Source organism: Nomascus leucogenys, chromosome 3 (assembly GCF_006542625.1).
Source record: "Nomascus leucogenys isolate Asia chromosome 3, Asia_NLE_v1, whole genome shotgun sequence".
Classification (NCBI taxonomy): domain Eukaryota; kingdom Metazoa; phylum Chordata; class Mammalia; order Primates; family Hylobatidae; genus Nomascus; species Nomascus leucogenys.
Window position 1 is genome coordinate 67,430,355 of NC_044383.1, and position 8,730 is coordinate 67,439,084.

Genomic DNA, 8,730 nt, shown 5'->3' on the forward strand with positions numbered 1-8,730 from the left:
GTACAACTGAAAAAGAATTACACTTTGAACAGAATTAATAATATCACTTAATGGAGATGTCAACGGAAAAAATTCAATAGATGAAGAAACGTGTCCATCTGATAGATTTTCAGGACAAGTTGCCAGGGAGGATTATTTCAGGAAAATAATACCACAATAGATGAATTAGTGTCAAGATTTAGCCCCTCATACTTTTACAACTATTTTGTAGGAATTTAAGCTCACAAATCTGTCTATGAAAACCTTATTTTCTGCCTCAGGGCAGAGACAAACTAGCACAAGATCACCTTACATCATTTTCTATCCTCCTAAAACATTTCATGAGAATCTTAGACTGAACATAATCCAGAAGTGACACAGATATTTTCCTTTTGAAACTATAGGTTTGGCTTTATTTGTTTCCCTTATCAGAACTAAAAAGAAGTTAAGACCGAAATTATTTTAAGATGTTTTTAAATGAAAATTTAAAGTATTTGTAGCTAACTTGTATTTCAAATTTGTATTAAAAACATCTTAAAATAATTCCAGTCTTAACTTATTTTTAGTTCCCATAAGGGAAAGAGATCAAACATGACCGTATACAGTTAGAAACCCTCTGTAGTCCTTCCTTGATTTAGTCGTTCAATAATATTTGAGTGTGTATTTTGTGCCAGGCTCTGAGCATGTACTAGGAATATAGAAGTACACAAAACAGACATGGTCTCTGCCTTCGTGGAGTAGCAATGTAAGGGAAAAACACTTCATAATATTTAAAAAGTGCTTTAGGGATGTGAGCCATCTTGGTATACAGTCTAGATAATCCTTCCAAAATATCTGCTGGCACAAACATTTTAATAAAAGATGAATTAACTTGCTGTTGGTTATTCTAAGGGGTAACTGACATTAAAGGAAATGTGACAGCTTTTTTTGCATATCTTCTGGTATTGCTATTGTGAAGAACTTATTGGAAATACAGAACCATTTGTTTATTCTCTGTAATGAGCATCTCTCCATTTTGCTTTCCTGGTATCCATCCCTGCTATGGTCTGGTAACAACACCTGGATTTTCTGTGAGGAATTACTGTTCTTTTATTGTACACAGTTTGTGTGTCTATCAGTTCAGGTGCCCTGTGTTCTTTTTGCCGAGAAGCACGCAAGAGACTCAGGCCAGTACAATTTGAGCATTTTTTTTTTCCTGGGCATTTTGAGACAAAGAGCATAAAAATACAGATACGGAAAAAGTTGATTTGTCCCCTGACAGGACCCTGAAGAGTTAGGCCAATAATTCTGCAGCCTATATTCTCTTTGTAGCTCTCTTCTTTGAATTTTCTTCAGCTAAACCCTGCCCTAAGTGTTTGGGTACAATGGTGAACAAAAGAGATGTGATCTTTGCTCTGACAATGCTTAAAACACAGTGGGGAGGATAGACATTTATCAAATAATCAAAGAAATAAATTAGTTACAAATTGAGATTAAATAAAGGCCAGAAAAAGATTAAGATTGAGTATAAATGAGGTGTTCTTTTTAGGTAGTATCATGGAGGGTGTAAGCCCCTCTCATCTCTCTTACTTGGAGGGAATTCTAAGATTCATTGAGAATTATAGTTTAATTTGGTTTATATAGGTAAATACACATGAACTCACACAGAAAACCCCAAGAAACCAGAGAGCCAGCAGCCTCCATCAATAATGTTTGTTCTATCTCAGGAATATGGGGTACAAACAAAAGTGTTTTTTTTAAATTCAGTATAATACTAACATCATCAAAACTAAAATGATATGAATCAAAAAGATGAAGCAATTATAATATTGTTAAGCTTGTATGGAATAAATAGAAGGCACTCAACACTTCACACTATATACTTAAAGTATAGGTAGCTAAGAGATAAATGAATATTACATGAAGGTAAATTAGTGATTGTGGTACATATTGCCTCACAGTTGAAACTTTTCTATGCAAGTTTTATATTCCTTTTGGAAGAAGGACAATCATGTTGTATTTCTCTTTATAAATCATTTCCCATGACTCAAAAAGCAAAATCAAAACAAAAAAAAACCACAAAAAGTCATTATCAAAAATAAATTTGCCAGAAGACTGAAAATATAAATTTAAGTAAACAAAGGTAAAAATCAAGGTTGAATAGTTATTTATTTACAGGTTAACTCTTCTCCCCATATAGAATTTATGCAACTGAAAACAGCAAATATTATAACTATACTTAATCCTGTAAATTTTTAAATTTCTTATTGGGTTAAAAATATTTATAGGTGAACCCATTATCTAATTTATGGATTTAAAATATTTCTTATTAATCACAAAATGTAATTCTGATAAAATATTATAAATATTAGCAATAATCTTAATCATCAACATTAACCCAAATCCAAGGAAGAAATGGAAATAATGATTGGCAATATAAAAACACGAGTTAAAATTTCACACGGTTCTTGGCCTTGCGTCCTGGTGTTGTGACCCAGCTCATAGGTGTTCACTGCTGTTGTCATGGTTCATCCGCTAAACTGCATTGTCGTTGTTTCCCAGAAGATGGGCATCATCAGGAATGGGGACCTGCCCTGATCCCAGCTCAGAAATAAATTCAGTTCCAAAGAATGACCACACCCTCTTCAGTAGAAGGTAAACAAAATTTAGTATTTTTGATTAGGAAGAACTGGTTCTCGATTACTGAGAAGAATCAGCCTTTAATTTAGTTGTCAGTAGAGAATCCAGGAACCACCACAAAGGCCTCCTTTTCTTGACTAAAGTCTGGGTGATGCCTTAAAACGTATTGAGCAACTAAAATGAGCAAATAAACTAGACATGTTTTTTACAGTGGGAGGCAGTTATGTTTATAAGGAAACCATGAATTAAGAGATCATTTTAAACTATTTGTGACATGTATCATGCAGGACTTTGAAAGTGACACTTTTTTTCCCCTAGAAGATGATTTAGAGAAATATAAACTCCCAGAATACCCATAAGGTGTTGTCTATGATGTGAAGGAGGAGAAAGGCATTAAGTACAAATTTGAAGTATATGAAAAGAATGATTAATATAAAAGTGTTCCCTGATTTATTTCAAGTTGTTCTCCCTTTCTCTAAAATCTTATATATTGTTACATTAGAAAAAAAAAAGATTTTGTTGACTTTAGATCTATGAATTATTATTTCTAAGCAGCGTTTTTTATTCCCCATTAATCTTAGACTGTATCAAATACCATTTATAAAACATTCTTGCTATAACTGTCTAAGTGCCTCTCTAAGGCCAAACTGTCTCCAGCACCTGCTGTGGAGAGATGCCATTTCACACCCATCACATGTGACACATTCACCAGTCCTTGACGTTGTCAGGTTTGTAAATGTTCACAATATTTATTAAAGGCGAAGATGCACATACCCTTAAAAAAAAGAATTAGATTACATAAGCTTGTTTTCTGACTCCTGCTATATATACTTGCACCTATTTGTCATCATTACTTTTTCACTCCCTTTTGGAAAATATGTTTTAAAATTTTGAAGAAAAATCTTAATTATTAATTATAAAATTTTCCCAGGTTATCCATCAAAAGACACTTATGAATTCTATATGAAGTTTGCCAGTTACTGAAACATGGTACACCTCAGATGACTTCCTGATTTTAATTTTATATTTAAAGATGTACAAATAAGTATCTTTTTGTGACTTAGATTTGCAACTCATTTTGTCTTAATATTATAGACATATTTTTCTGTTTTTTTTCTTTTTTTTTAGGTTTTTAATAATCAACATAGTTGAAATGGATAGATATGGGATTTTAGCCCCCAAGCTTTTCTACATATTCAAATTTGGTCTAACCCATTTTAAACTCTAAACATACTTCAGGCATATCTAAATGGCTAAAACAATTTAAAAAATATATTATTTAACTTTTCTTATTAAAACTTATTGGCCAGGTGTGGTGGCTCACGCCTGTGAGCCCACTTCCCAGCACTTTGGGAGGCCGAGGCGGGTGGATCACAAGGTCAGGAAATCGAGACCATCCTGGCTAACACGGTGAAACTCCATCTCTACTGAAATACAAAAAAAATTAGCTCGGTGTGGTGGCGCGCTCTTGTAGTCCCAGCTACTCTGGAGGCTGAGGGAGGGGAATCGCTTGAATCCAGGAGGTGGAGGTTGCAGTGAGCCGAGAACGTGCCACTGCACTCCAGCCTGGCGACAGAGCAAGACTCCGTCTCAAAAAACAAGCAAACAAAAAACTGATTACAGTGAATTACACAATGATTTGAAATAATTATAGTACTCACTGTTGTAACCTGTCCTTACATTTCATTAAATACTTTGATAAAACATGAGTTTTAGAAGAGGAAGAGCCTTTTGTTTTTAAGGATATATCACAATTTATTTATCCAATCCTATTTAATGGAGCATTTTATTTGTTTTCCATCTTTCTTTACTATGTAAATTTGCAAGAAACATTTTAATAAATTTTTTTTTTGCAACTAAGTCTTTGGTTATTTTTAAATAATTATTAATTGGAATTAATAGTATTGGATTTGGGCTGTATAATTTGGAATTTTAGAACCAATTTTATTGTTTACTTTCATTTTTTGCTATATATCTTTACTTTCCAACAGAATTGCTTTCATAAAATGTGTAACCATATTTTCAACAATTATTTAAATAATGATTGCATTACCTGTCCTTTCAGACCGCAAATTTTCATTCTGGAGTTTTGTGGGTTTTTTTTACGTTTATTTTTTAATTGAATGTTATTCATCCTAAGCCCTCTAGCATTACAAGGTAGCTGGGGAGAGGTCAGTTTGGCTGTTTTCCCCCTTAACCTCTCCATTATCTTCTCTTGTTTAACAAAGCAGAAAGGAAACCTAAGAATAAGCGACAGTTTTCTTAATGAAAAAAAAATGTTTGCTCTTTGGGCTTACCCAATATATAATTTTTAACTTATAGTTAAACAACTTTAGTAGAATTTACTTGAGAATTTATCTTTTCTGAATTTTGTAATATGTGAAGGACTATTTTAGATGTATAGAATTTTCTCTTTAGCAGAGAAAATTAGTTTTCTACCAAATATACTTATTATTTTTGTTCTATTTGTTTACACATTGTCCTGAAGAATACGTACTAAAACTCTACTGGGGCCAGGCACGGTGGCTTACTCCTGTAATCCCAGCACTTTGGCAGGCTGAGGTGGGTGAATCATGAGGTCAGGAGTTGGAGACCCGCCTGGCCAACATGGTGAAACTCCGTCTGTATTAAAATTACAAAAAATTATCTGGGCGTAGTGGCAGGCACCTGTAATCCCAGCTACTCAGGAGGCTGGGGCAGGAGAATCGCTGGAACCTGGAAGGCAGAGGTTGCAGTGAGCCAAGATCACGCTACTGCACTCCAGCCCTGGCGACAGAGTGAGACTCCGTCTCAAACAAAAACAAAACAAAACAAACAAACAAACAAAAAGCCAAGATAACTCTATTAGATTTTTTCCTTGTCTTCATAACTATCACCTTTAACTATTTTCATCTATTTGATATTTCTCTAAATTTCTTGACCATATTTATTCCCATACAAATTATTTGGCTTTCTATAGTCCATGTCTACCTTTATTAGTACAAAAGGAGTTGTTTTTTTTTTTTTTTTTGCATTGTGTCATTATAATTTGTGGTTCCTTGTAATATTTCTAACTTTATTTACCTTTTTAAAAATCTCATCTCAGTAAAAAATTATTACCCTATCTTTTAATGTGTTCTTCACAAATTAATGTTTATTCCCAATGACCATTCTTTTCTGTTGCTCATGATATGAATTATGAAATGTCTATTTATCCTGATTATTCCTTCAAACACCATACCCCCAACTATGATATTAGAGTTTTCTTGAATTCAGACACTCCTTGTGCATGAATTTAAGATCCCCTGCTTACACCTTAAGCAATCTTGATAACTAAGGTAAACTGACATCAAAAGTCCAGGAATTCAGCATTTTGGGATAAGTAGGGGCTAAAACCAGCAGTTTTCCTACTTTTCTTTCTAACATTAGCTAAATTGTTGCTCCCAAATATACTTGGTTTTTCTATGTCCTCCAATAGCATATTTGTGATCCAGAAGAGAAAGGTAGCTAAGAGATACAATATATATATAAAAAAAGATCCCATCAAAAAGTGGGCTAAGGATATGAACAGACAATTCTCAAAAGAAGACATTTATGCAGCCAACAAACATGAAAAAAAGCTCATCATCACTGGTCGTTAGAGAAGTGCAAATCAAAACCACAATGAGATACCATCTCATGCCAGTTAGAAAGGCAACCATGAAAAAGTCAGGAAACAACCAATGCTGGAGAGGATGTGGAGAAATAGGAATGCTTTTACACTGTTGGTAGGAGTGTAAATTAGTTCAACCATTGTGGAAGACAGTGTGGTGATTCCTCAAGGATCTAGAACTAGAAATACCATTTGGCCCAACAATCTCATTACTGGATATATACCCAAAGGATTATAAATCAATCTACCATAAAGACACATGCATACATATGTTTATTGCAGCACTATTTACAATAGCAAAGACTTTGAACTAACCCAAATGTCCATCAATGATAGACTGGATAAAGAAAATGTGTCACATATACACCATGGAATACTATGCAGCCATAAAAAAGAATGAGTCCATGTCCTTTGCAGGGACATGGATTAAGCTGGAACCCATCATCCTCAGCAAACTAACACGGGAACAAAAAAAACACCCCATGTTCTCACTCATAAATGGGAGCTGAACAATGAGAATACATGGACACAGGGAAGGGAACATCACACACCGGGGCCTTTTGGGGCGTGGGGGAAAAGGGGAGGGAGAGCATTAGGACAAATACCTAATGCACACAGAGCTTAAAACCTAGATGATGGGTTGATAGGTGCAGCAAACCACGATGGCACATGTATACCAGTGTAACAAACCTGCACATTCAGCATATGTATCCCAGAACTTAAAGTAAAATAAAAAATAAAAATAAAAAAATTCCTCTCCAAAAAAAAGAGGTACAACATAACAAGAATATTCAACAATATTCAGGTAATACCTTTAGACATGAGATACTGAGTTAGAGACTGGAAATTAAAGCCCTGAACACACCAGACACCGCACTACACTACACCTTCATGGAGGTCGCAGTTTAGTGGGAGAAAGTAGATTTTAAACAAATCAAATATATATATGACTATATATGTATTTAACTACAACTCTGATAAATGATATAAAGGAAAATTATATAATAATTGCTATTTATACAGGAAAAAGAATTGGCCGGTGTGGGAGATCAGAAAGCTTTTGAACAATTGCCTTTTAATGAATGTGTAGGAGTAACTAGGTGAAGGCAATTGAAAACAGGGATTCAGAAAGAGGAAAAATGTACATATGAAGGAACTGAAGTAGGCTTTTTGCAGGGTTAGTGAGGTCAGATTGCCCAGAGCGTAATGAAAAGAACAGAGACTGGCAAGAAATGAGGCTTGAAAGGTATTCAGGGAACAGATCATGCAGGGATTAGATAGAGGGTACTTGAAAGGATTGGCTAGCCATGCAAAAAAGTTAGGACCTCATTTTGTGGGTGGAATTTGGGGATATATTCAGGCTTTTGTGAATCAACAAATTTATTCAAGAGCACAATACGATACACCTTTGCATTCTAAAACTGTGACACTGTTAATCATACTGTTCTTTGAAGATTTTTTTCACATGCATTAATTGATATTTCTTTACAGTTTTTCGAAAAAAAGTCAGTAAGGCATAACCGTCGTAATTTTACAGGTAAAGAAAATGTAGCAAAGTAAGTTGAAGTGACTATCCTAAATTTTCATAAAAGTTAGCTGACGTTCTATGATTCCTAAATTATTTCTTTTCTATTTAGATTGCATTGAGGGCTATTATGCAAAAAAAGCTCATAAGATCTTTAAAGTGCTTATAGATTCTCCCTTGTTTTTTATTCTGAGACCCAATTTTCCTATTCCTCATAATTATTCCCTTTATCAGTTCAGAAAAGTGGTTTATTCATCCTGTTTCTATTTTTCTTATAAAATAAAGTAGAGATAATAGCCTTCAAGAGTGATATCAAAACTAACTAGGTGATATTTATTAAAAGCGCTGATGTTGGAAACATTACATAAGAACTAAGCATTAGGCTTATCTCATATGGGATTATGGGAGAAATAACTAATCAATTATTTCAACATGCTTAGAAATTCAAAGCACAATGCAAATACTAATCAAGCGTACCATGCATAAATGCAAATTCATTAGTAGAGAATTTAGAAGATGCAAAATTTTGAGTATGGTAACAAATATCCTAAGGTGTTGTATATTTCATGTACCTCATGAAAATGAATACGAAAAAGGCATGGACTATTGCATTCTCATACTCGAAGTACCCAGCGTTATGTCAATGAATGATAGCAATTAAGTCTCCTTCAAAATTATTTTGCAATTGAAAGAGTGTCTCCTTGACCAAACCGTAGATGGGCTTCTCTGAGCCCTCTTTTCAACTTGGCCTCATCCTTGGGCCTTGTCCCCAAGCCCATCCCACGATGTAACAAGAATCCTGTTCACTGTACTATTTACAATAGCAAAGACGTGGAATGAACCTAAATGCCCATCAGTGGTAAACTGGATAAAGAAAATGTGGAACGTAGACACCATGGAATACTACACAGCCATAAAAAATAATGAAATTATGTCCTATGCAGCAACAAGGATAGAGCTGGAGGACATTATACTG

General features: G+C 34.3%; 1 pseudogene; it reads left to right on the forward strand.

Annotated features, from left to right (window-relative positions):
- The first annotated feature begins 2,481 nt into the window (after positions 1–2,481).
- LOC100581763 lies at positions 2,482–3,029 on the forward strand (annotated as a pseudogene).
- Positions 3,030–8,730: the final 5,701 nt, after the last annotated feature.